This window comes from Pan paniscus, chromosome 14 (genome assembly GCF_029289425.2).
Source record: "Pan paniscus chromosome 14, NHGRI_mPanPan1-v2.0_pri, whole genome shotgun sequence".
Taxonomy (NCBI): Eukaryota; Metazoa; Chordata; class Mammalia; order Primates; family Hominidae; genus Pan; species Pan paniscus.
The window spans coordinates 44,892,711-44,918,914 of NC_073263.2; the positions used below are offsets into that span (position 1 = coordinate 44,892,711).

The 26,204-nt window shown below is 60.0% G+C and overlaps 2 long non-coding RNA genes across 7 annotated transcripts in view; both read left to right on the forward strand.

The window, feature by feature from the left end:
* The window catches only part of LOC117975587 (uncharacterized), a 45,159-nt gene extending 31,647 nt beyond the window's left edge, over positions 1-13,512 (forward strand). For 3 of the 6 annotated variants that reach the window (XR_010109684.1, XR_010109686.1, XR_008620607.2), the window contains 5 exons: positions 4,204-4,304; positions 4,899-7,302; positions 7,922-9,834; positions 10,454-12,364; positions 12,984-13,512. This is a non-coding gene — a long non-coding RNA (uncharacterized LOC117975587). The remainder of the gene's footprint in view (positions 1-4,203; positions 4,305-4,898; positions 7,303-7,921; positions 9,835-10,453; positions 12,365-12,983) is intronic. The other 3 variants (XR_010109685.1, XR_010109687.1, XR_004665902.3) reach the window with 1 other exon arrangement.
* A 51-nt stretch (positions 13,513-13,563) lies between these two features.
* On the forward strand, positions 13,564-26,162 carry LOC117975591 (uncharacterized). Its single transcript, XR_010109683.1, has 6 exons — positions 13,564-14,894; positions 15,514-17,426; positions 18,046-19,958; positions 20,578-22,490; positions 23,110-25,019; positions 25,639-26,162. It is a non-coding gene; the product is annotated as an uncharacterized LOC117975591 (long non-coding RNA).
* The last annotated feature ends 42 nt before the right edge of the window (positions 26,163-26,204 follow it).

Here is a 26,204-nt window from a genome sequence, read left to right on the forward strand (position 1 = left end):
GTATTTCATTCTGCATTTTACAAACAGATGACTTCAGCTTTGGGTTCTAAAAGGAAGAAAAGCAGACCCTCTTCCCTTTGGGACTTAGTTGAGTGACCATTTCTCTTACACATCTTACTAGACACTGTATGGAAAAGAATCTGGACAGACTCATTCCCTTCATTCTTCTGTGTACATAAGCTCCTACTACGGTGTTAAGCCCTGGGGACTAGAATTCTGTCTTTAAACTTCAGGAAGTCACAGTAGAATCACAATGTCAGACACAGTCTACGAAACGCTTCGCATATGTTACCTCATTTGATCTTTGTAATCAACCCATGAGGCAGGTGGGGTGTGGCGGGTATGATAGTCTCCTTGTATGTTGCTGGCTTAGAGAAGGTCAGTGACTTGTTTAAGGTCACACTGCTGGTTCCTGGAAGAACTGGGCCTAACACAGGCCTGTTGGCTCTGTTTTCATCCCTCTGGTATCTTAATCCTTAGCACTTCAGAGTGGTGGAATTCAAGATTGGGCCACTTAGCAAACTGGTCCCTTAATTTATTAAATTGTATTGACATGTGAGCTGCATGACCACTGCTTGGATGGGGCTTCTCCGGTAGACAAGTTCTGTTTTCATAGCGAGAGAATGAACTTCCTGGGAGGCTGGAAGAAAGTGAGGGAGGTGAATGATGAGCAATCAGCTGGTCTACTCATAATATCCTCAACAGGGACCACTTCCAGTGGTAGCCAGGTAACCTATCAGAATGACCTCCTGTAGATAACAACTCTAAACTCTGGAGTGCAGAAAAAGTACCTGAAGTCACTAAGGGAGATCAAAAGCCAGAATCTCAGAAAGGAGTCAATACTTGAAGGAAGGGAATGGCACTGGGTGAGTTTCCTGTATTTTTTTTTTTGAGACAGTGTCTCACTTTGTTTCCCAGGCTGGAGTGCAGTGGTGCCATCTCAGCTCACTGCAACCTCCGCATCCTGGGTTCAAGTGATTCTTCTGCCTCAGCCTCCTAAGTAGCTGGGATTGCAGACACCTGCCACCATGCCTGGCTAATTTTTGTATTTTTAGTAGAGACAGGGTTTCACCATGTTGGCCAGGCTGGTCTCGAACTCATGACCTCAGGAGGTCTGCCTGCCTCGGCCTCCCAAAGTGCTGGGATTACAGGCGTAAGCCACCACGCCCAGCCCAGACATTTATTTCTTACTGGAAAATTGAGGATCAAGGTGCAGCAGACATGGTTTCTGGGGAGGATGCTCTCTGCTTGTCTTGCAGATGGCACCTTCTTGCTATGTCCTCACATTGCAGAGAGAGAAAGAGAAAGAGGTGGGGGGAGGGCGGGGAAGGGAGAGAGAGAACTCTGGTCTCTCTTCTTCTTGGTATAAAGCCACTAATCCCATCATGAGGACCCCACTCTCTTGACCTTATCCTTAATCATTTCCCAAAGCCCCCCGCCCTGCAACTCCAAATACCATCATACTGGGGATTAGGGCTTCGACCTACATATTTTTATTACTACGTGTTATGAAGTGAACACAATTCAGTCCATAGCAGGTAGTAATAAAAAATACAAGTGGTGCTCTTCACTTGTGGCAGCTGAAGAACCTAAATTCTCGTGCCTGAAGCCTCCTTTCTGCTTCTCTGGCCATGTGGTCCTCGCGACCAGGGGTGCACGCTGGGCCCAGATTGTCCCCCACAGGTCACGAATTTACTTGAAAGGAACGCTGCAGACCAGTGAAGAGCTGGCAAAAATTGTCATGGAGAAGCAATGATCCAAAGACAGCTTTGGGACCCGCTGGCTCAGGAAGACTGGCTAGATGTGGGCCACATGTGCCCAGAAGGTGGGAGATGTGTGTGCTGCTCATTGTGTGTACCTTCTTGTTACTTCTGTCAGAGCTGAACTTGAATTTGCCATCTCATTTTTGGAGACCTACAGTTGAATCTTTGCATATCTCTGGAATGGTGTCTTAGTCTGTTTTGTGCTACTATAACAGAAGACCACAGACTGAGTCATTTATAAGAGCAGAAAATTTATTTGGCTCATGGAGCAGCCTAGAACCCTACTATTAGGTCTGAGTCAGTCAGATGGAAAGAAGGCGAAGTAGAAGCATCAAGGTCGAATCAGTCACACATGGACTTCCCTAGTGGACTCATTGAAAACCAGACCTTCTGAGCCACCCTTGGTAGGGGCTCTGGAAGTGGCTTCTGAAGAGACCCCATTCTGCACCTCCCACGACTCTATCCACCAAGGGCCTGGTGGGAGAAGTGTGCCCTGCAGTGCCCTCAGAAAGGCCCACTGAAACTGCAAACATTCTTCTTCTGCACTGCCATTTGGTTCATGAAGACATATGGCTGGGAGAAGTTGAGTATCCTATGTCACCTTTTAGTCCAACAATTTTATGGAGGCTTAGCATGGGCAGGCCTGGTGCCAGGTGATGAGGATGCACATGGGAGCAGATCTGGCCCTGCACACAGGAGCCCATATTTCTGGATAGTGGGGCGGAGGTGACACATGTCCACATAACTGCCGTGTACAGAGATAGCAAAACAGTAAGATACAGGATGATTGAAGGTCTGTCTGTAGCTCATCCAAATGATATGGTGACCAGTTCCCAAGAGGAATCTCTACACGTTTCCTGCTATTGAGCCTATGGAGCGTGATAAAAGAAATCTGGGCTGGGTGTGGTGGCTCACTCCTGTAATCCCAGCACTTTGGGAGGCTGAGGTGGGTGGATCACCTGAGGTCAGGAATTCTAGACCAGCCTGGCCAACATGACAAAACCCCTTCTCTACTAAAAATACAAAAAATTAGCCAGGCATGGTGGCAGATGCCTGTAATCCCAGCTACATGGGAGGCTGAGGCAGGTGCCACCCCAGCCAACATGGCACCATCCCAGCCAGCATGGTGCTATCCCAGACAATATGGCACCATTCTAACCAACATGGCACCACCCCAGCCTCAGGTATTCCTTTATAGATATACAAATGGACTAAGACACTGGCATAGCAATAACACTAATAAATATATATCGACTGAATGAAAGAACAAACATGTTATCTTTCTGAAAGAATATATTTTTTGGCCAGGCTTGGTGGCTCACGCCTGTAATCCCAGCACTTTGGGAGGCCGAGGCGGGTGGATCACGAGGTCAGGAGATCGAGACCATCCTGGCTAACATGGTGAAACCCCATCTCTACTAAAAACACACACACACAAAATAAGCCGGGCTTGGTGGCAAGCATCTGTAGTCCCAGCTACTTGGGAAGCTGAGGCAGGAGAATGGCGTAAGCTTGCAGTGAGCAGAGATGGGCCACTGCACTCCAGCCTGGGTGACAGAGCAAGACTCCATCTCAAAAAAAAAAAAGAAGAATGTATTTTTTACAACACAATCAAATCAATGCCTTAAAACTAGGCTGTCACCACATTTTTCCCCCCGTTTTACATACTTAAATTGGCTAAATCAAGAATACGGGCTGGCTCTCAGTCCCTAACTCGTGGGGGGTGCCTCCCCTCCCTGCGATGGGGGTCCTGAGAGCCGGCGGGGGGGATGAGGGGCTGGCTCTCAGTCCCCGCCTGGGGGGGGGGTGCTTCCCCCCCTGCGATGGGGGTCCTAAGAGCCTGGGGCGGAAGAGGGGCTGGCTCTCAGTCCCCGCCTCGCGGGGGGTGCCACCCCCCATGCGATGGGGGTCCCAAGAGCCAGGGGGGGAAAAGGGGCTGGCTCTCAGCCACCACAAAATGGGGAGCCTTTATGTTCAGGTTTTGCCCAAGAGTCAGCTTATTTGCTTCTTGTACTAGCAGGGCAGTTGCTGCCAAGGCCCTCAAACAGGGGAGCCATCCTTTAGAAACCCTATCTAGTTGTTCAGAGACGTAGGCCACCGGCCTCAGCCAGGGCCCCACAGTTTGGTTTAAAGTCCAACTGCGATCTTTTCTCTCTCTAACGTATACAATGGAAAAGGCTTTGTCAGATCGCGTAGCCCCAGGGCAGGGGCTGCCAGAAGATTTTCCTTTAACTCATGAAAGACTTGCTGTTCTTGGATTCCCATTCCAAAGTTTCCCGGTGCCCACCCCCTTTGTGGCCTCATACAAAGGCTTGGGTAGTACTGCAAAGTTTGGGATGCACAGTCTACAAAACCACACAGCCCCTGAGAATTCACTCGCCTCCCTTCAGCCCTTAGGCTCCGGGAGATTGCAAATAACCTGCTTTCTTTCTGTTCCCAGGCGGCGTCAGACCCCTGTCGGAGACTAAATCCCAAGTAAGGTAATAGCCGTCAGCAGATTTGAGCTTACTTCTGGAACACCTAATACCCACAGTCCTCCAGGTGAGTCCTAAAGATCTTAGGATCAGCGATGGGGGTCCTGAGGCAGGGGCGGGAAGAGGGGATGGCTGTCACCCAACCCAAAATGGGCGGCCTTTATGTTCAGGTTTTGCCCAAGCGTCAGCTTATTTGCTTCTTGTACTATCAGGGCAGTTGATGCCACGGCCCTCAAACGTGGGGGGCGATCCTTTAGAAACCCTCTCTAGTTGTTTAGACATGTACGCCACGGGCCTCAGCCAGGGCCCCAGAGTTTCGGTTGAAAGTCCAGCTGCCATCTTTTCTCTATCTGACTCATTCAATGCAAAAGACTTTGTCAGATCAGGTAGCCCCAGGGCTGGGGCTGCCAGAAGTTTTTCCTTTAACTCTTGAAAGACTTGCTGTTGTTGGGATCCCCATTCCAAAGGTTCCCGGTCCCTGCCCCCTTTGTGACCTCATACAAAGGCTTGGCTAATACTGCAAAGTTTGGGATGCACAGTCTACAGAACCCAACAACCCCTAAGAATTCCGTCACGTGCCTTCTGCCCTTAGGCACCGGTAGATGGCAAATAACATGCTTTCTTTCTGTTCCCGGGCTGCGTTCGGACCCCTGTCGGATAGTAAATCCCAACTAAGGTACCTGCCGTCGGCAGATTGGAGCTTTCTTCTTGGACACCTAATACCCACAGTCCTCCAGGTGGGTCCTTAAGGTTCTTAGGATCCGCGATGGGGGTCCTAAGCCAGGCGGGGATGAGGGGCTGGCTCTCAGTCCCCGCCACGCAGGGGGTGCCTCCCCCCCGCCGTGCGATGGGGGCCCTAAGAGCCGGGGGGGAAGAGGGGCTGGCTCTCAGTCCCTGCCTCGTGGGGGGTGCCTCCCCCTCCTGCGATGGTGGTCCTGAGAGCCAGAGGAGGAAGACGGGCTGGCTCTCAGTCCCTGCCTCGTGGGGGGGTGCCTCCACCCCCTGCGATGGGGGTCCTGAGAGCAGGGGGGATGAGGGGCTTGCTGTCAGTCCCCGCCTCGCGGGGGGTGCCTCCCCCCTGCGATGGGGGTCCTAAGAGCCGGGGGCGGCAGAGGGGCTGCCTCTGAGTCCCTGCCTCGTGGGGGGTGCCTCCCCCTCCTGCGATGGTGGTCCTAAGAGCCAGAGGGGGAAGAGGGGCTGGCTCTCAGTCCCCGCCTCGTGGGGGGTGCCTCCCCCCCTGCGATGGGGGTCTTAAGAGCCGGGGTCGGAAGAGCGGCTGGCTCTGAGTCCCCGCCTCGCGGGGGGTGCCTCCCCCCCTGCGATGGGGGTCCTAAGAGCCGGGGTAGGAAGAGCGGCTGGCTCTGAGTCCCCGCCTCGCGGGGGGTGCCTCCCCCCCCTGCGATGGGGGTCCTGAGAGCAGGGGGGATGAGGGGCTTGCTGTCAGTCCCCGCCTCGCGGGGGGTGCCTCCCCCCTGCGATGGGGGTCCTAAGAGCCGGGGGCGGAAGAGGGGCTGCCTCTGAGTCCCTGCCTCGTGGGGGGTGCCTCCCCCTCCTGTGATGGTGGTCCTAAGAGCCAGAGGGGGAAGAGGGGCTGGCTCTCAGTCCCTGCCTCGTGGGGGGAGCCTCCCCTCCCCGCGACGGGGGTCGTGAGAGCCCGGGGGGATGAGGGGCTGGCTCTCAGTCCCCGCCTCGCGGGGGGTGCCTCCCCCCCTGCGATGGGGGCCCTGAGAGCCAGGGGGAAGAGGGGCTGGCTCTCAGTCCCTGCCTCATTGGGGGTGCCTCCCCCCCCTGCGATGGGGGTCGTGAGAGCTGGGGGGGATGAGGGGCTGGCTCTCAGTCCCCGCCTCGCGGGGGGTGCCTCCCCCCCTTGCGATGGGGGCCCTATGAGCCAGGGGTGATGTGGGGCTGGCTCTCAGTCCCCGCCTCGTAGGGGGTGCCTCCCCCTCCTGCGATGGTGGTCCTGAGAGCCAGAGGGGGAAGACGGGCTGGCTCTCAGTCCCTGCCTCGTGGGGGGGTGCCTCCCCCCCCCTGCGATGGGGATCCGGAGAGCCGGGGGGATGAGGGGCTGGCTGTCAGTCCCCGCCTCGCGGGGGGTGCCTCCCCCCTGCGATGGGGGTCCTAAGAACCGGGGGCGGAAGAGCGGCTGCCTCTGAGTCCCTGCCTCGTGGGGGGTGCCTCCCCCTCCTGCGATGGTGGTCCTAAGAGCCAGAGGGGGAAGAGGGGCTGGCTCTCAGTCCCCGCCTCGTGGGGGGTGCCTCCCCCCCTGAGATGGGGGTCCTAAGAGCCGGGGTCGGAAGAGCGGCTGGCTCTGAGTCCCCGCCTCGCGGGGGGTGCCTCCCCCCCCTGCGATGGGGGTCCTAAGAGCCTGGGGCGGAAGAGGGGCTGGCTCTCAGTCCGTGCCTCGCGAGGGGTGCCATCGCCCCTGCGATGGTGGTCCCAAGAGCCAGCGGGGGAAAAGGGGCTGCCGCTCAGCCACCACAACATGGGGGGCCTTTATGTTCAGGTTTTGCCCAAGAGTCAGCTTATTTGCTTCTTGTACTAGCAGGGCAGTTGCTGCCAAGGCCCTCAAACACGGGAGCCATCCTTCAGAAACCCTGTCTAGTTGTTCAGAGACGTAGGCCACCGGCCTCAGCCAGGGCCCCACAGTTTGGGTTAAAAGTCCAGCTGCCATCTTTTCTCTCTCTAACGCATACAATGGCAAAGGCTTTTCCAGGTGGGGTAGCCCCGGGGCTGGGGCTGCCAGAAGTTTTTCCTTTAACTCTTGAAAGACTTGCTGTTGTTGGGATCCCCATTCCAAAGGTTCCGGTCCCCGCCCCCTTTGTGACCTCATACAAAGGCTTGGCTAATACTACAGAGTTTGGGATCCACAGTCTGCGAAACCCCACAGCTCCTGAGAATTCTCTCAGCTGCCTTCGGCCCTTAGACTCTGGTAGATTGCATATAACCTGCTTTCTTTCTGTTCCCGGGCGGCGTCGGACCCGTCGGAGAGTAAATCCCAAGTAAGGTACCTGCCGTCGGCAGATTGGAGCTTTCTTCTTGGACACCTAATACCCACAGTCCTCCAGGTGAGTCCTAAGTATCGTAGGATCAGCGATGGGGGTCCTAAGGCGGGGGGGAAGAGGGGATGGCTGTCACCCAACCCAAAATGGGCGGCCTTTATGTTCAGGTTTTGCCCAAGAGTCAGCTTATTTGCTTCCGGTACTATCGGGGCAGTTGATGCCGCGGCCCTCAAACAGGGGGGCCATCCTTTAGAAACCCTCTCTATTTGTTTAGACACGTAGGCCACCGGCCTCAGCCAGGGCCCCAGAGTTTCGGTTAAAATTCCAGCTGCCATCTTTTCTCTATCTGACGCATTCAGTGGAAAAGGCTTTGTCAGATCGGGTAGCCCCGGGGCTGGGGCTGCCAGAAGGTTTTCCTTTAACTCATGAAAGACTTGCTGTTGTTGGGATCCCCATTCCAAAGGTTGCCGGTCCCCGCCCCCTTTGTGACCTCATAGAAAGACTTGGCTAATACTGCAAAGTTTGGGATGCACAGTCTACAAAACCCCACAGCCCCTAAGAATTCCCTCACCTGCCCCCTTTGTGACCTCATAGAAAGGCTTGGCTAATACTGCAAAGTTTGGGAGGCACAGTCTACAAAACCCCACAGCCCCTAAGAATTCCCTCACCTGCCTTCTGCCCTTAGGCTCCGGTAGATTGCAAACGACCTGCTTTCTTTCTGTTCCCGGCGTTTGGACCCCTGTCGGATAGTAAATCCCAAGGAAGGTACCTGCCGTCGGGAGATTTGAGCTTTCTTCTTGGACACCTAATACCCAGAGTCCTCCAGGTGGGTCCTTAAGGTTCTTAGGATCCGCGATGGGGGTCCTAAGCCAGGGGGGGATGAGGGGCTGGCTCTCAGTCCCCGCCTCGCGGGGGGTGCCTCCCCCCCCTGCGATGGGGACCCTAAGAGCCAGGGGTGATGTGGGGCTGGCTCTCAGTCCCCGCCTCGTGGGGGGTGCCTCCCCCTCCTGCGATGGTGGTCCTAAGAGCCAGAGGGGGAAGAGGGGCTGGCTCTCAGTCCCTGCCTCGTGGGGGCTGCCTCCCCCCCCCTGCGATGGGGGTCCTGAGAGCCGGGGGGATGAGGGGCTGGCTCTCAGTCCCTGCCTCGTGGGGGGAGCCTCCCCTCCCCGCGACGGGGGTCGTGAGAGCCCGGGGGGATGAGGGGCTGGCTCTCAGTCCCCGCCTCGCGGGGGGTGCCTCCCCCCCTGCGATGGGGGCCCTGAGAGCCAGGGGGAAGAGGGGCTGGCTCTCAGTCCCTGCCTCATTGGGGGTGCCTCCCCCCCTGCGATGGGGGTCGTGAGAGCTGGGGGGGATGAGGGGCTGGCTCTCAGTCCCCGCCTCGCGGGGGGTGCCTCCCCCCCTTGCGACGGGGGCCCTATGAGCCAGGGGTGATGTGGGGCTGGCTCTCAGTCCCCGCCTCGTGGGGGGTGCCTCCCCCTCCTGCGATGGTGGTCCTGAGAGCCAGAGGGGGAAGACGGGCTGGCTCTCAGTCCCTGCCTCGTGGGGGGGTGCCTCCCCCCCCCTGCGATGGGGATCCGGAGAGCCGGGGGGATGAGGGGCTGGCTGTCAGTCCCCGCCTCGCGGGGGGTGCCTCCCCCCTGCGATGGGGGTCCTAAGAACCGGGGGCGGAAGAGCGGCTGCCTCTGAGTCCCTGCCTCGTGGGGGGTGCCTCCCCCTCCTGCGATGGTGGTCCTAAGAGCCAGAGGGGGAAGAGGGGCTGGCTCTCAGTCCCCGCCTCGTGGGGGGTGCCTCCCCCCCTGCGATGGGGGTCCTAAGAGCCGGGGTCGGAAGAGCGGCTGGCTCTGAGTCCCCGCCTCGCGGGGGGTGCCTCCCCCCCCTGCGATGGGGGTCCTAAGAGCCTGGGGCGGAAGAGGGGCTGGCTCTCAGTCCGTGCCTCGCGAGGGGTGCCATCGCCCCTGCGATGGTGGTCCCAAGAGCCAGCGGGGGAAAAGGGGCTGCCGCTCAGCCACCACAACATGGGGGGCCTTTATGTTCAGGTTTTGCCCAAGAGTCAGCTTATTTGCTTCTTGTACTAGCAGGGCAGTTGCTGCCAAGGCCCTCAAACACGGGAGCCATCCTTCAGAAACCCTGTCTAGTTGTTCAGAGACGTAGGCCACCGGCCTCAGCCAGGGCCCCACAGTTTGGGTTAAAAGTCCAGCTGCCATCTTTTCTCTCTCTAACGCATACAATGGCAAAGGCTTTTCCAGGTGGGGTAGCCCCGGGGCTGGGGCTGCCAGAAGTTTTTCCTTTAACTCTTGAAAGACTTGCTGTTGTTGGGATCCCCATTCCAAAGGTTCCGGTCCCCGCCCCCTTTGTGGCCTCATACAAAGGCTTGGCTAATACTACAGAGTTTGGGATCCACAGTCTGCGAAACCCCACAGCTCCTGAGAATTCTCTCAGCTGCCTTCGGCCCTTAGACTCCGGTAGATTGCATATAACCTGCTTTCTTTCTGTTCCCGGGCGGCGTCGGACCCGTCGGAGAGTAAATCCCAAGTAAGGTACCTGCCGTCGGCAGATTGGAGCTTTTTTCTTGGACACCTAATACCCACAGTCCTCCAGGTGAGTCCTAAGTATCTTAGGATCAGCGATGGGGGTCCTAAGGCGGGGGGGAAGAGGGGATGGCTGTCACCCAACCCAAAATGGGCGGCCTTTATGTTCAGGTTTTGCCCAAGAGTCAGCTTATTTGCTTCCGGTACTATCGGGGCAGTTGATGCCGCGGCCCTCAAACAGGGGGGCCATCCTTTAGAAACCCTCTCTATTTGTTTAGACACGTAGGCCACCGGCCTCAGCCAGGGCCCCAGAGTTTCGGTTAAAATTCCAGCTGCCATCTTTTCTCTATCTGACGCATTCAGTGGAAAAGGCTTTGTCAGATCGGGTAGCCCCGGGGCTGGGGCTGCCAGAAGGTTTTCCTTTAACTCATGAAAGACTTGCTGTTGTTGGGATCCCCATTCCAAAGGTTGCCGGTCCCCGCCCCCTTTGTGACCTCATAGAAAGACTTGGCTAATACTGCAAAGTTTGGGATGCACAGTCTACAAAACCCCACAGCCCCTAAGAATTCCCTCACCTGCCCCCTTTGTGACCTCATAGAAAGGCTTGGCTAATACTGCAAAGTTTGGGAGGCACAGTCTACAAAACCCCACAGCCCCTAAGAATTCCCTCACCTGCCTTCTGCCCTTAGGCTCCGGTAGATTGCAAACGACCTGCTTTCTTTCTGTTCCCGGCGTTTGGACCCCTGTCGGATAGTAAATCCCAAGGAAGGTACCTGCCGTCGGGAGATTTGAGCTTTCTTCTTGGACACCTAATACCCAGAGTCCTCCAGGTGGGTCCTTAAGGTTCTTAGGATCCGCGATGGGGGTCCTAAGCCAGGGGGGGATGAGGGGCTGGCTCTCAGTCCCCGCCTCGCGGGGGGTGCCTCCCCCCCCTGCGATGGGGACCCTAAGAGCCAGGGGTGATGTGGGGCTGGCTCTCAGTCCCCGCCTCGTGGGGGGTGCCTCCCCCTCCTGCGATGGTGGTCCTAAGAGCCAGAGGGGGAAGAGGGGCTGGCTCTCAGTACCTGCCTCGTGGGGGCTGCCTCCCCCCCCCTGCGATGGGGGTCCTGAGAGCCGGGGGGATGAGGGGCTGGCTCTCAGTCCCTGCCTCGTGGGGGGAGCCTCCCCTCCCCGCGACGGGGGTCGTGAGAGCCCGGGGGGATGAGGGGCTGGCTCTCAGTCCCCGCCTCGCGGGGGGTGCCTCCCCCCCTGCGATGGGGGCCCTGAGAGCCAGGGGGAAGAGGGGCTGGCTCTCAGTCCCTGCCTCATTGGGGGTGCCTCCCCCCCTGCGATGGGGGTCGTGAGAGCTGGGGGGGATGAGGGGCTGGCTCTCAGTCCCCGCCTCGCGGGGGGTGCCTCCCCCCCTTGCGATGGGGGCCCTATGAGCCAGGGGTGATGTGGGGCTGGCTCTCAGTCCCCGCCTCGTGGGGGGTGCCTCCCCCTCCTGCGATGGTGGTCCTGAGAGCCAGAGGGGGAAGACGGGCTGGCTCTCAGTCCCTGCCTCGTGGGGGGGTGCCTCCCCCCCCCGCGATGGGGATCCGGAGAGCCGGGGGGATGAGGGGCTGGCTGTCAGTCCCCGCCTCGCGGGGGGTGCCTCCCCCCTGCGATGGGGGTCCTAAGAACCGGGGGCGGAAGAGCGGCTGCCTCTGAGTCCCTGCCTCGTGGGGGGTGCCTCCCCCTCCTGCGATGGTGGTCCTAAGAGCCAGAGGGGGAAGAGGGGCTGGCTCTCAGTCCCCGCCTCGTGGGGGGTGCCTCCCCCCCTGCGATGGGGGTCCTAAGAGCCGGGGTCGGAAGAGCGGCTGGCTCTGAGTCCTCGCCTCGCGGGGGGTGCCTCCCCCCCCGCGATGGGGGTCCTAAGAGCCTGGGGCGGAAGAGGGGCTGGCTCTCAGTCCGTGCCTCGCGAGGGGTGCCATCGCCCCTGCGATGGTGGTCCCAAGAGCCAGCGGGGGAAAAGGGGCTGCCGCTCAGCCACCACAACATGGGGGACCTTTATGTTCAGGTTTTGCCCAAGAGTCAGCTTATTTGCTTCTTGTACTAGCAGGGCAGTTGCTGCCAAGGCCCTCAAACACGGGAGCCATCCTTCAGAAACCCTGTCTAGTTGTTCAGAGACGTAGGCCACCGGCCTCAGCCAGGGCCCCACAGTTTGGGTTAAAAGTCCAGCTGCCATCTTTTCTCTCTCTAACGCATACAATGGAAAAGGCTTTTCCAGATGGGGTAGCCCCGGGGCTGGGGCTGCCAGAAGTTTTTCCTTTAACTCTTGAAAGACTTGCTGTTGTTGGGATCCCCATTCCAAAGGTTCCGGTCCCCGCCCCCTTTGTGACCTCATACAAAGGCTTGGCTAATACTACAGAGTTTGGGATCCACAGTCTGCGAAACCCCACAGCTCCTGAGAATTCTCTCAGCTGCCTTCGGCCCTTAGACTCTGGTAGATTGCATATAACCTGCTTTCTTTCTGTTCCCGGGCGGCGTCGGACCCGTCGGAGAGTAAATCCCAAGTAAGGTACCTGCCGTCGGCAGATTGGAGCTTTCTTCTTGGACACCTAATACCCACAGTCCTCCAGGTGAGTCCTAAGTATCGTAGGATCAGCGATGGGGGTCCTAAGGCGGGGGGGAAGAGGGGATGGCTGTCACCCAACCCAAAATGGGCGGCCTTTATGTTCAGGTTTTGCCCAAGAGTCAGCTTATTTGCTTCCGGTACTATCGGGGCAGTTGATGCCGCAGCCCTCAAACAGGGGGGCCATCCTTTAGAAACCCTCTCTATTTGTTTAGACACGTAGGCCACCGGCCTCAGCCAGGGCCCCAGAGTTTCGGTTAAAATTCCAGCTGCCATCTTTTCTCTATCTGACGCATTCAGTGGAAAAGGCTTTGTCAGATCGGGTAGCCCCGGGGCTGGGGCTGCCAGAAGGTTTTCCTTTAACTCATGAAAGACTTGCTGTTGTTGGGATCCCCATTCCAAAGGTTGCCGGTCCCCGCCCCCTTTGTGACCTCATAGAAAGACTTGGCTAATACTGCAAAGTTTGGGATGCACAGTCTACAAAACCCCACAGCCCCTAAGAATTCCCTCACCTGCCCCCTTTGTGACCTCATAGAAAGGCTTGGCTAATACTGCAAAGTTTGGGAGGCACAGTCTACAAAACCCCACAGCCCCTAAGAATTCCCTCACCTGCCTTCTGCCCTTAGGCTCCGGTAGATTGCAAACGACCTGCTTTCTTTCTGTTCCCGGCGTTTGGACCCCTGTCGGATAGTAAATCCCAAGGAAGGTACCTGCCGTCGGGAGATTTGAGCTTTCTTCTTGGACACCTAATACCCAGAGTCCTCCAGGTGGGTCCTTAAGGTTCTTAGGATCCGCGATGGGGGTCCTAAGCCAGGGGGGGATGAGGGGCTGGCTCTCAGTCCCCGCCTCGCGGGGGGTGCCTCCCCCCCCTGCGATGGGGACCCTAAGAGCCAGGGGTGATGTGGGGCTGGCTCTCAGTCCCCGCCTCGTGGGGGGTGCCTCCCCCTCCTGCGATGGTGGTCCTAAGAGCCAGAGGGGGAAGAGGGGCTGGCTCTCAGTCCCTGCCTCGTGGGGGCTGCCTCCCCCCCCCGCGATGGGGGTCCTGAGAGCCGGGGGGATGAGGGGCTGGCTCTCAGTCCCTGCCTCGTGGGGGGAGCCTCCCCTCCCCGCGACGGGGGTCGTGAGAGCCCGGGGGGATGAGGGGCTGGCTCTCAGTCCCCGCCTCGTGGGGGGTGCCTCCCCCCCTGCGATGGGGGCCCTGAGAGCCAGGGGGAAGAGGGGCTGGCTCTCAGTCCCTGCCTCATTGGGGGTGCCTCCCCCCCTGCGATGGGGGTCGTGAGAGCTGGGGGGGATGAGGGGCTGGCTCTCAGTCCCCGCCTCGCGGGGGGTGCCTCCCCCCCTTGCGATGGGGGCCCTATGAGCCAGGGGTGATGTGGGGCTGGCTCTCAGTCCCCGCCTCGTGGGGGGTGCCTCCCCCTCCTGCGATGGTGGTCCTGAGAGCCAGAGGGGGAAGACGGGCTGGCTCTCAGTCCCTGCCTCGTGGGGGGGTGCCTCCCCCCCCCGCGATGGGGATCCGGAGAGCCGGGGGGATGAGGGGCTGGCTGTCAGTCCCCGCCTCGCGGGGGGTGCCTCCCCCCTGCGATGGGGGTCCTAAGAACCGGGGGCGGAAGAGCGGCTGCCTCTGAGTCCCTGCCTCGTGGGGGGTGCCTCCCCCTCCTGCGATGGTGGTCCTAAGAGCCAGAGGGGGAAGAGGGGCTGGCTCTCAGTCCCCGCCTCGTGGGGGGTGCCTCCCCCCCTGCGATGGGGGTCCTAAGAGCCGGGGTCGGAAGAGCGGCTGGCTCTGAGTCCTCGCCTTGCGGGGGGTGCCTCCCCCCCCTGCGATGGGGGTCCTAAGAGCCTGGGGCGGAAGAGGGGCTGGCTCTCAGTCCGTGCCTCGCGAGGGGTGCCATCGCCCCTGCGATGGTGGTCCCAAGAGCCAGCGGGGGAAAAGGGGCTGCCGCTCAGCCACCACAACATGGGGGACCTTTATGTTCAGGTTTTGCCCAAGAGTCAGCTTATTTGCTTCTTGTACTAGCAGGGCAGTTGCTGCCAAGGCCCTCAAACACGGGAGCCATCCTTCAGAAACCCTGTCTAGTTGTTCAGAGACGTAGGCCACCGGCCTCAGCCAGGGCCCCACAGTTTGGGTTAAAAGTCCAGCTGCCATCTTTTCTCTCTCTAACGCATACAATGGCAAAGGCTTTTCCAGGTGGGGTAGCCCCGGGGCTGGGGCTGCCAGAAGTTTTTCCTTTAACTCTTGAAAGACTTGCTGTTGTTGGGATCCCCATTCCAAAGGTTCCGGTCCCCGCCCCCTTTGTGACCTCATACAAAGGCTTGGCTAATACTACAGAGTTTGGGATCCACAGTCTGCGAAACCCCACAGCTCCTGAGAATTCTCTCAGCTGCCTTCGGCCCTTAGACTCTGGTAGATTGCATATAACCTGCTTTCTTTCTGTTCCCGGGCGGCGTCGGACCCGTCGGAGAGTAAATCCCAAGTAAGGTACCTGCCGTCGGCAGATTGGAGCTTTCTTCTTGGACACCTAATACCCACAGTCCTCCAGGTGAGTCCTAAGTATCGTAGGATCAGCGATGGGGGTCCTAAGGCGGGGGGGAAGAGGGGATGGCTGTCACCCAACCCAAAATGGGCGGCCTTTATGTTCAGGTTTTGCCCAAGAGTCAGCTTATTTGCTTCCGGTACTATCGGGGCAGTTGATGCCGCGGCCCTCAAACAGGGGGGCCATCCTTTAGAAACCCTCTCTATTTGTTTAGACACGTAGGCCACCGGCCTCAGCCAGGGCCCCAGAGTTTCGGTTAAAATTCCAGCTGCCATCTTTTCTCTATCTGACGCATTCAGTGGAAAAGGCTTTGTCAGATCGGGTAGCCCCGGGGCTGGGGCTGCCAGAAGGTTTTCCTTTAACTCATGAAAGACTTGCTGTTGTTGGGATCCCCATTCCAAAGGTTGCCGGTCCCCGCCCCCTTTGTGACCTCATAGAAAGACTTGGCTAATACTGCAAAGTTTGGGATGCACAGTCTACAAAACCCCACAGCCCCTAAGAATTCCCTCACCTGCCCCCTTTGTGACCTCATAGAAAGGCTTGGCTAATACTGCAAAGTTTGGGAGGCACAGTCTACAAAACCCCACAGCCCCTAAGAATTCCCTCACCTGCCTTCTGCCCTTAGGCTCCGGTAGATTGCAAACGACCTGCTTTCTTTCTGTTCCCGGCGTTTGGACCCCTGTCGGATAGTAAATCCCAAGGAAGGTACCTGCCGTCGGGAGATTTGAGCTTTCTTCTTGGACACCTAATACCCAGAGTCCTCCAGGTGGGTCCTTAAGGTTCTTAGGATCCGCGATGGGGGTCCTAAGCCAGGGGGGGATGAGGGGCTGGCTCTCAGTCCCCGCCTCGCGGGGGGTGCCTCCCCCCCCTGCGATGGGGACCCTAAGAGCCAGGGGTGATGTGGGGCTGGCTCTCAGTCCCCGCCTCGTGGGGGGTGCCTCCCCCTCCTGCGATGGTGGTCCTAAGAGCCAGAGGGGGAAGAGGGGCTGGCTCTCAGTCCCTGCCTCGTGGGGGCTGCCTCCCCCCCCCTGCGATGGGGGTCCTGAGAGCCGGGGGGATGAGGGGCTGGCTCTCAGTCCCTGCCTCGTGGGGGGAGCCTCCCCTCCCCGCGACGGGGGTCGTGAGAGCCCGGGGGGATGAGGGGCTGGCTCTCAGTCCCCGCCTCGCGGGGGGTGCCTCCCCCCCTGCGATGGGGGCCCTGAGAGCCAGGGGGAAGAGGGGCTGGCTCTCAGTCCCTGCCTCATTGGGGGTGCCTCCCCCCCTGCGATGGGGGTCGTGAGAGCTGGGGGGGATGAGGGGCTGGCTCTCAGTCCCCGCCTCGCGGGGGGTGCCTCCCCCCCTTGCGACGGGGGCCCTATGAGCCAGGGGTGATGTGGGGCTGGCTCTCAGTCCCCGCCTCGTGGGGGGTGCCTCCCCCTCCTGCGATGGTGGTCCTGAGAGCCAGAGGGGGAAGACGGGCTGGCTCTCAGTCCCTGCCTCGTGGGGGGGTGCCTCCCCCCCCCTGCGATGGGGATCCGGAGAGCCGGGGGGATGAGGGGCTGGCTGTCAGTCCCCGCCTCGCGGGGGGTGCCTCCCCCCTGCGATGGGGGTCCTAAGAACCGGGGGCGGAAGAGCGGCTGCCTCTGAGTCCCTGCCTCGTGGGGGGTGCCTCCCCCTCCTGCGATGGTGGTCCTAAGAGCCAGAGGGGGAAGAGGGGCTGGCTCTCAGTCCCCGCCTCGTGGGGGGTGCCTCCCCCCCTGCGATGGGGGTCCTAAGAGCCGGGGTCGGAAGAGCGGCTGGCTCTGAGTCCCCGCCTCGCGGGGGGTGCCTCCCCCCCCTGCGATGGGGGTCCTAAGAGCCTGGGGCGGAAGAGGGGCTGGCTCTCAGTCCGTGCCTCGCGAGGGGTGCCATCGCCCCTGCGATGGTGGTCCCAAGAGCCAGCGGGGGAAAAGGGGCTGCCGCTCAGCCACCACAACATGGGGGGCCTTTATGTTCAGGTTTTGCCCAAGAGTCAGCTTATTTGCTTCTTGTACTAGCAGGGCAGTTGCTGCCAAGGCCCTCAAACACGGGAGCCATCCTTCAGAAACCCTGTCTAGTTGTTCAGAGACGTAGGCCACCGGCCTCAGCCAGGGCCCCACAGTTTGGGTTAAAAGTCCAGCTGCCATCTTTTCTCTCTCTAACGCATACAATGGCAAAGGCTTTTCCAGGTGGGGTAGCCCCGGGGCTGGGGCTGCCAGAAGTTTTTCCTTTAACTCTTGAAAGACTTGCTGTTGTTGGGATCCCCATTCCAAAGGTTCCGGTCCCCGCCCCCTTTGTGGCCTCATACAAAGGCTTGGCTAATACTACAGAGTTTGGGATCCACAGTCTGCGAAACCCCACAGCTCCTGAGAATTCTCTCAGCTGCCTTCGGCCCTTAGACTCCGGTAGATTGCATATAACCTGCTTTCTTTCTGTTCCCGGGCGGCGTCGGACCCGTCGGAGAGTAAATCCCAAGTAAGGTACCTGCCGTCGGCAGATTGGAGCTTTTTTCTTGGACACCTAATACCCACAGTCCTCCAGGTGAGTCCTAAGTATCTTAGGATCAGCGATGGGGGTCCTAAGGCGGGGGGGAAGAGGGGATGGCTGTCACCCAACCCAAAATGGGCGGCCTTTATGTTCAGGTTTTGCCCAAGAGTCAGCTTATTTGCTTCCGGTACTATCGGGGCAGTTGATGCCGCGGCCCTCAAACAGGGGGGCCATCCTTTAGAAACCCTCTCTATTTGTTTAGACACGTAGGCCACTGGCCTCAGCCAGGGCCCCAGAGTTTCGGTTAAAATTCCAGCTGCCATCTTTTCTCTATCTGACGCATTCAGTGGAAAAGGCTTTGTCAGATCGGGTAGCCCCGGGGCTGGGGCTGCCAGAAGGTTTTCCTTTAACTCATGAAAGACTTGCTGTTGTTGGGATCCCCATTCCAAAGGTTGCCGGTCCCCGCCCCCTTTGTGACCTCATAGAAAGACTTGGCTAATACTGCAAAGTTTGGGATGCACAGTCTACAAAACCCCACAGCCCCTAAGAATTCCCTCACCTGCCCCCTTTGTGACCTCATAGAAAGGCTTGGCTAATACTGCAAAGTTTGGGAGGCACAGTCTACAAAACCCCACAGCCCCTAAGAATTCCCTCACCTGCCTTCTGCCCTTAGGCTCCGGTAGATTGCAAACGACCTGCTTTCTTTCTGTTCCCGGCGTTTGGACCCCTGTCGGATAGTAAATCCCAAGGAAGGTACCTGCCGTCGGGAGATTTGAGCTTTCTTCTTGGACACCTAATACCCAGAGTCCTCCAGGTGGGTCCTTAAGGTTCTTAGGATCCGCGATGGGGGTCCTAAGCCAGGGGGGGATGAGGGGCTGGCTCTCAGTCCCCGCCTCGCGGGGGGTGCCTCCCCCCCCTGCGATGGGGACCCTAAGAGCCAGGGGTGATGTGGGGCTGGCTCTCAGTCCCCGCCTCGTGGGGGGTGCCTCCCCCTCCTGCGATGGTGGTCCTAAGAGCCAGAGGGGGAAGAGGGGCTGGCTCTCAGTCCCTGCCTCGTGGGGGCTGCCTCCCCCCCCCTGCGATGGGGGTCCTGAGAGCCGGGGGGATGAGGGGCTGGCTCTCAGTCCCTGCCTCGTGGGGGGAGCCTCCCCTCCCCGCGACGGGGGTCGTGAGAGCCCGGGGGGATGAGGGGCTGGCTCTCAGTCCCCGCCTCGCGGGGGGTGCCTCCCCCCCTGCGATGGGGGCCCTGAGAGCCAGGGGGAAGAGGGGCTGGCTCTCAGTCCCTGCCTCATTGGGGGTGCCTCCCCCCCTGCGATGGGGGTCGTGAGAGCTGGGGGGGATGAGGGGCTGGCTCTCAGTCCCCGCCTCGCGGGGGGTGCCTCCCCCCCTTGCGATGGGGGCCCTATGAGCCAGGGGTGATGTGGGGCTGGCTCTCAGTCCCCGCCTCGTAGGGGGTGCCTCCCCCTCCTGCGATGGTGGTCCTGAGAGCCAGAGGGGGAAGACGGGCTGGCTCTCAGTCCCTGCCTCGTGGGGGGGTGCCTCCCCCCCCCTGCGATGGGGATCCGGAGAGCCGGGGGGATGAGGGGCTGGCTGTCAGTCCCCGCCTCGCGGGGGGTGCCTCCCCCCTGCGATGGGGGTCCTAAGAACCGGGGGCGGAAGAGCGGCTGCCTCTGAGTCCCTGCCTCGTGGGGGGTGCCTCCCCCTCCTGCGATGGTGGTCCTAAGAGCCAGAGGGGGAAGAGGGGCTGGCTCTCAGTCCCCGCCTCGTGGGGGGTGCCTCCCCCCCTGAGATGGGGGTCCTAAGAGCCGGGGTCGGAAGAGCGGCTGGCTCTGAGTCCCCGCCTCGCGGGGGGTGCCTCCCCCCCCTGCGATGGGGGTCCTAAGAGCCTGGGGCGGAAGAGGGGCTGGCTCTCAGTCCGTGCCTCGCGAGGGGTGCCATCGCCCCTGCGATGGTGGTCCCAAGAGCCAGCGGGGGAAAAGGGGCTGCCGCTCAGCCACCACAACATGGGGGGCCTTTATGTTCAGGTTTTGCCCAAGAGTCAGCTTATTTGCTTCTTGTACTAGCAGGGCAGTTGCTGCCAAGGCCCTCAAACACGGGAGCCATCCTTCAGAAACCCTGTCTAGTTGTTCAGAGACGTAGGCCACCGGCCTCAGCCAGGGCCCCACAGTTTGGGTTAAAAGTCCAGCTGCCATCTTTTCTCTCTCTAACGCATACAATGGCAAAGGCTTTTCCAGGTGGGGTAGCCCCGGGGCTGGGGCTGCCAGAAGTTTTTCCTTTAACTCTTGAAAGACTTGCTGTTGTTGGGATCCCCATTCCAAAGGTTCCGGTCCCCGCCCCCTTTGTGACCTCATACAAAGGCTTGGCTAATACTACAGAGTTTGGGATCCACAGTCTGCGAAACCCCACAGCTCCTGAGAATTCTCTCAGCTGCCTTCGGCCCTTAGACTCTGGTAGATTGCATATAACCTGCTTTCTTTCTGTTCCCGGGCGGCGTCGGACCCGTCGGAGAGTAAATCCCAAGTAAGGTACCTGCCGTCGGCAGATTGGAGCTTTCTTCTTGGACACCTAATACCCACAGTCCTCCAGGTGAGTCCTAAGTATCGTAGGATCAGCGATGGGGGTCCTAAGGCGGGGGGGAAGAGGGGATGGCTGTCACCCAACCCAAAATGGGCGGCCTTTATGTTCAGGTTTTGCCCAAGAGTCAGCTTATTTGCTTCCGGTACTATCGGGGCAGTTGATGCCGCGGCCCTCAAACAGGGGGGCCATCCTTTAGAAACCCTCTCTATTTGTTTAGACACGTAGGCCACCGGCCTCAGCCAGGGCCCCAGAGTTTCGGTTAAAATTCCAGCTGCCATCTTTTCTCTATCTGACGCATTCAGTGGAAAAGGCTTTGTCAGATCGGGTAGCCCCGGGGCTGGGGCTGCCAGAAGGTTTTCCTTTAACTCATGAAAGACTTGCTGTTGTTGGGATCCCCATTCCAAAGGTTGCCGGTCCCCGCCCCCTTTGTGACCTCATAGAAAGACTTGGCTAATACTGCAAAGTTTGGGATGCACAGTCTACAAAACCCCACAGCCCCTAAGAATTCCCTCACCTGCCCCCTTTGTGACCTCATAGAAAGGCTTGGCTAATACTGCAAAGTTTGGGAGGCACAGTCTACAAAACCCCACAGCCCCTAAGAATTCCCTCACCTGCCTTCTGCCCTTAGGCTCCGGTAGATTGCAAACGACCTGCTTTCTTTCTGTTCCCGGCGTTTGGACCCCTGTCGGATAGTAAATCCCAAGGAAGGTACCTGCCGTCGGGAGATTTGAGCTTTCTTCTTGGACACCTAATACCCAGAGTCCTCCAGGTGGGTCCTTAAGGTTCTTAGGATCCGCGATGGGGGTCCTAAGCCAGGGGGGGATGAGGGGCTGGCTCTCAGTCCCCGCCTCGCGGGGGGTGCCTCCCCCCCCTGCGATGGGGACCCTAAGAGCCAGGGGTGATGTGGGGCTGGCTCTCAGTCCCCGCCTCGTGGGGGGTGCCTCCCCCTCCTGCGATGGTGGTCCTAAGAGCCAGAGGGGGAAGAGGGGCTGGCTCTCAGTCCCTGCCTCGTGGGGGCTGCCTCCCCCCCCCTGCGATGGGGGTCCTGAGAGCCGGGGGGATGAGGGGCTGGCTCTCAGTCCCTGCCTCGTGGGGGGAGCCTCCCCTCCCCGCGACGGGGGTCGTGAGAGCCCGGGGGGATGAGGGGCTGGCTCTCAGTCCCCGCCTCGCGGGGGGTGCCTCCCCCCCTGCGATGGGGGCCCTGAGAGCCAGGGGGAAGAGGGGCTGGCTCTCAGTCCCTGCCTCATTGGGGGTGCCTCCCCCCCTGCGATGGGGGTCGTGAGAGCTGGGGGGGATGAGGGGCTGGCTCTCAGTCCCCGCCTCGCGGGGGGTGCCTCCCCCCCTTGCGACGGGGGCCCTATGAGCCAGGGGTGATGTGGGGCTGGCTCTCAGTCCCCGCCTCGTGGGGGGTGCCTCCCCCTCCTGCGATGGTGGTCCTGAGAGCCAGAGGGGGAAGACGGGCTGGCTCTCAGTCCCTGCCTCGTGGGGGGGTGCCTCCCCCCCCCTGCGATGGGGATCCGGAGAGCCGGGGGGATGAGGGGCTGGCTGTCAGTCCCCGCCTCGCGGGGGGTGCCTCCCCCCTGCGATGGGGGTCCTAAGAACCGGGGGCGGAAGAGCGGCTGCCTCTGAGTCCCTGCCTCGTGGGGGGTGCCTCCCCCTCCTGCGATGGTGGTCCTAAGAGCCAGAGGGGGAAGAGGGGCTGGCTCTCAGTCCCCGCCTCGTGGGGGGTGCCTCCCCCCCTGCGATGGGGGTCCTAAGAGCCGGGGTCGGAAGAGCGGCTGGCTCTGAGTCCCCGCCTCGCGGGGGGTGCCTCCCCCCCCTGCGATGGGGGTCCTAAGAGCCTGGGGCGGAAGAGGGGCTGGCTCTCAGTCCGTGCCTCGCGAGGGGTGCCATCGCCCCTGCGATGGTGGTCCCAAGAGCCAGCGGGGGAAAAGGGGCTGCCGCTCAGCCACCACAACATGGGGGGCCTTTATGTTCAGGTTTTGCCCAAGAGTCAGCTTATTTGCTTCTTGTACTAGCAGGGCAGTTGCTGCCAAGGCCCTCAAACACGGGAGCCATCCTTCAGAAACCCTGTCTAGTTGTTCAGAGACGTAGGCCACCGGCCTCAGCCAGGGCCCCACAGTTTGGGTTAAAAGTCCAGCTGCCATCTTTTCTCTCTCTAACGCATACAATGGCAAAGGCTTTTCCAGGTGGGGTAGCCCCGGGGCTGGGGCTGCCAGAAGTTTTTCCTTTAACTCTTGAAAGACTTGCTGTTGTTGGGATCCCCATTCCAAAGGTTCCGGTCCCCGCCCCCTTTGTGGCCTCATACAAAGGCTTGGCTAATACTACAGAGTTTGGGATCCACAGTCTGCGAAACCCCACAGCTCCTGAGAATTCTCTCAGCTGCCTTCGGCCCTTAGACTCCGGTAGATTGCATATAACCTGCTTTCTTTCTGTTCCCGGGCGGCGTCGGACCCGTCGGAGAGTAAATCCCAAGTAAGGTACCTGCCGTCGGCAGATTGGAGCTTTTTTCTTGGACACCTAATACCCACAGTCCTCCAGGTGAGTCCTAAGTATCTTAGGATCAGCGATGGGGGTCCTAAGGCGGGGGGGAAGAGGGGATGGCTGTCACCCAACCCAAAATGGGCGGCCTTTATGTTCAGGTTTTGCCCAAGAGTCAGCTTATTTGCTTCCGGTACTATCGGGGCAGTTGATGCCGCGGCCCTCAAACAGGGGGGCCATCCTTTAGAAACCCTCTCTATTTGTTTAGACACGTAGGCCACCGGCCTCAGCCAGGGCCCCAGAGTTTCGGTTAAAATTCCAGCTGCCATCTTTTCTCTATCTGACGCATTCAGTGGAAAAGGCTTTGTCAGATCGGGTAGCCCCGGGGCTGGGGCTGCCAGAAGGTTTTCCTTTAACTCATGAAAGACTTGCTGTTGTTGGGATCCCCATTCCAAAGGTTGCCGGTCCCCGCCCCCTTTGTGACCTCATAGAAAGACTTGGCTAATACTGCAAAGTTTGGGATGCACAGTCTACAAAACCCCACAGCCCCTAAGAATTCCCTCACCTGCCCCCTTTGTGACCTCATAGAAAGGCTTGGCTAATACTGCAAAGTTTGGGAGGCACAGTCTACAAAACCCCACAGCCCCTAAGAATTCCCTCACCTGCCTTCTGCCCTTAGGCTCCGGTAGATTGCAAACGACCTGCTTTCTTTCTGTTCCCGGCGTTTGGACCCCTGTCGGATAGTAAATCCCAAGGAAGGTACCTGCCGTCGGGAGATTTGAGCTTTCTTCTTGGACACCTAATACCCAGAGTCCTCCAGGTGGGTCCTTAAGGTTCTTAGGATCCGCGATGGGGGTCCTAAGCCAGGGGGGGATGAGGGGCTGGCTCTCAGTCCCCGCCTCGCGGGGGGTGCCTCCCCCCCCTGCGATGGGGACCCTAAGAGCCAGGGGTGATGTGGGGCTGGCTCTCAGTCCCCGCCTCGTGGGGGGTGCCTCCCCCTCCTGCGATGGTGGTCCTAAGAGCCAGAGGGGGAAGAGGGGCTGGCTCTCAGTCCCTGCCTCGTGGGGGCTGCCTCCCCCCCCCGCGATGGGGGTCCTGAGAGCCGGGGGGATGAGGGGCTGGCTCTCAGTCCCTGCCTCGTGGGGGGAGCCTCCCCTCCCCGCGACGGGGGTCGTGAGAGCCCGGGGGGATGAGGGGCTGGCTCTCCGTCCCCGCCTCGCGGGGGGTGCCTCCCCCCCTGCGATGGGGGCCCTGAGAGCCAGGGGGAAGAGGGGCTGGCTCTCAGTCCCTGCCTCATTGGGGGTGCCTCCCCCCCTGCGATGGGGGTCGTGAGAGCTGGGGGGGATGAGGGGCTGGCTCTCAGTCCCCGCCTCGCGGGGGGTGCCTCCCCCCCTTGCGATGGGGGCCCTATGAGCCAGGGGTGATGTGGGGCTGGCTCTCAGTCCCCGCCTCGTGGGGGGTGCCTCCCCCTCCTGCGATGGTGGTCCTGAGAGCCAGAGGGGGAAGACGGGCTGGCTCTCAGTCCCTGCCTCGTGGGGGGGTGCCTCCCCCCCCCGCGATGGGGATCCGGAGAGCCGGGGGGATGAGGGGCTGGCTGTCAGTCCCCGCCTCGCGGGGGGTGCCTCCCCCCTGCGATGGGGGTCCTAAGAACCGGGGGCGGAAGAGCGGCTGCCTCTGAGTCCCTGCCTCGTGGGGGGTGCCTCCCCCTCCTGCGATGGTGGTCCTAAGAGCCAGAGGGGGAAGAGGGGCTGGCTCTCAGTCCCCGCCTCGTGGGGGGTGCCTCCCCCCCTGCGATGGGGGTCCTAAGAGCCGGGGTCGGAAGAGCGGCTGGCTCTGAGTCCTCGCCTCGCGGGGGGTGCCTCCCCCCCCGCGATGGGGGTCCTAAGAGCCTGGGGCGGAAGAGGGGCTGGCTCTCAGTCCGTGCCTCGCGAGGGGTGCCATCGCCCCTGCGATGGTGGTCCCAAGAGCCAGCGGGGGAAAAGGGGCTGCCGCTCAGCCACCACAACATGGGGGACCTTTATGTTCAGGTTTTGCCCAAGAGTCAGCTTATTTGCTTCTTGTACTAGCAGGGCAGTTGCTGCCAAGGCCCTCAAACACGGGAGCCATCCTTCAGAAACCCTGTCTAGTTGTTCAGAGACGTAGGCCACCGGCCTCAGCCAGGGCCCCACAGTTTGGGTTAAAAGTCCAGCTGCCATCTTTTCTCTCTCTAACGCATACAATGGAAAAGGCTTTTCCAGATGGGGTAGCCCCGGGGCTGGGGCTGCCAGAAGTTTTTCCTTTAACTCTTGAAAGACTTGCTGTTGTTGGGATCCCCATTCCAAAGGTTCCGGTCCCCGCCCCCTTTGTGACCTCATACAAAGGCTTGGCTAATACTACAGAGTTTGGGATCCACAGTCTGCGAAACCCCACAGCTCCTGAGAATTCTCTCAGCTGCCTTCGGCCCTTAGACTCTGGTAGATTGCATATAACCTGCTTTCTTTCTGTTCCCGGGCGGCGTCGGACCCGTCGGAGAGTAAATCCCAAGTAAGGTACCTGCCGTCGGCAGATTGGAGCTTTCTTCTTGGACACCTAATACCCACAGTCCTCCAGGTGAGTCCTAAGTATCGTAGGATCAGCGATGGGGGTCCTAAGGCGGGGGGGAAGAGGGGATGGCTGTCACCCAACCCAAAATGGGCGGCCTTTATGTTCAGGTTTTGCCCAAGAGTCAGCTTATTTGCTTCCGGTACTATCGGGGCAGTTGATGCCGCAGCCCTCAAACAGGGGGGCCATCCTTTAGAAACCCTCTCTATTTGTTTAGACACGTAGGCCACCGGCCTCAGCCAGGGCCCCAGAGTTTCGGTTAAAATTCCAGCTGCCATCTTTTCTCTATCTGACGCATTCAGTGGAAAAGGCTTTGTCAGATCGGGTAGCCCCGGGGCTGGGGCTGCCAGAAGGTTTTCCTTTAACTCATGAAAGACTTGCTGTTGTTGGGATCCCCATTCCAAAGGTTGCCGGTCCCCGCCCCCTTTGTGACCTCATAGAAAGACTTGGCTAATACTGCAAAGTTTGGGATGCACAGTCTACAAAACCCCACAGCCCCTAAGAATTCCCTCACCTGCCCCCTTTGTGACCTCATAGAAAGGCTTGGCTAATACTGCAAAGTTTGGGAGGCACAGTCTACAAAACCCCACAGCCCCTAAGAATTCCCTCACCTGCCTTCTGCCCTTAGGCTCCGGTAGATTGCAAACGACCTGCTTTCTTTCTGTTCCCGGCGTTTGGACCCCTGTCGGATAGTAAATCCCAAGGAAGGTACCTGCCGTCGGGAGATTTGAGCTTTCTTCTTGGACACCTAATACCCAGAGTCCTCCAGGTGGGTCCTTAAGGTTCTTAGGATCCGCGATGGGGGTCCTAAGCCAGGGGGGGATGAGGGGCTGGCTCTCAGTCCCCGCCTCGCGGGGGGTGCCTCCCCCCCCTGCGATGGGGACCCTAAGAGCCAGGGGTGATGTGGGGCTGGCTCTCAGTCCCCGCCTCGTGGGGGGTGCCTCCCCCTCCTGCGATGGTGGTCCTAAGAGCCAGAGGGGGAAGAGGGGCTGGCTCTCAGTCCCTGCCTCGTGGGGGCTGCCTCCCCCCCCCGCGATGGGGGTCCTGAGAGCCGGGGGGATGAGGGGCTGGCTCTCAGTCCCTGCCTCGTGGGGGGAGCCTCCCCTCCCCGCGACGGGGGTCGTGAGAGCCCGGGGGGATGAGGGGCTGGCTCTCAGTCCCCGCCTCGTGGGGGGTGCCTCCCCCCCTGCGATG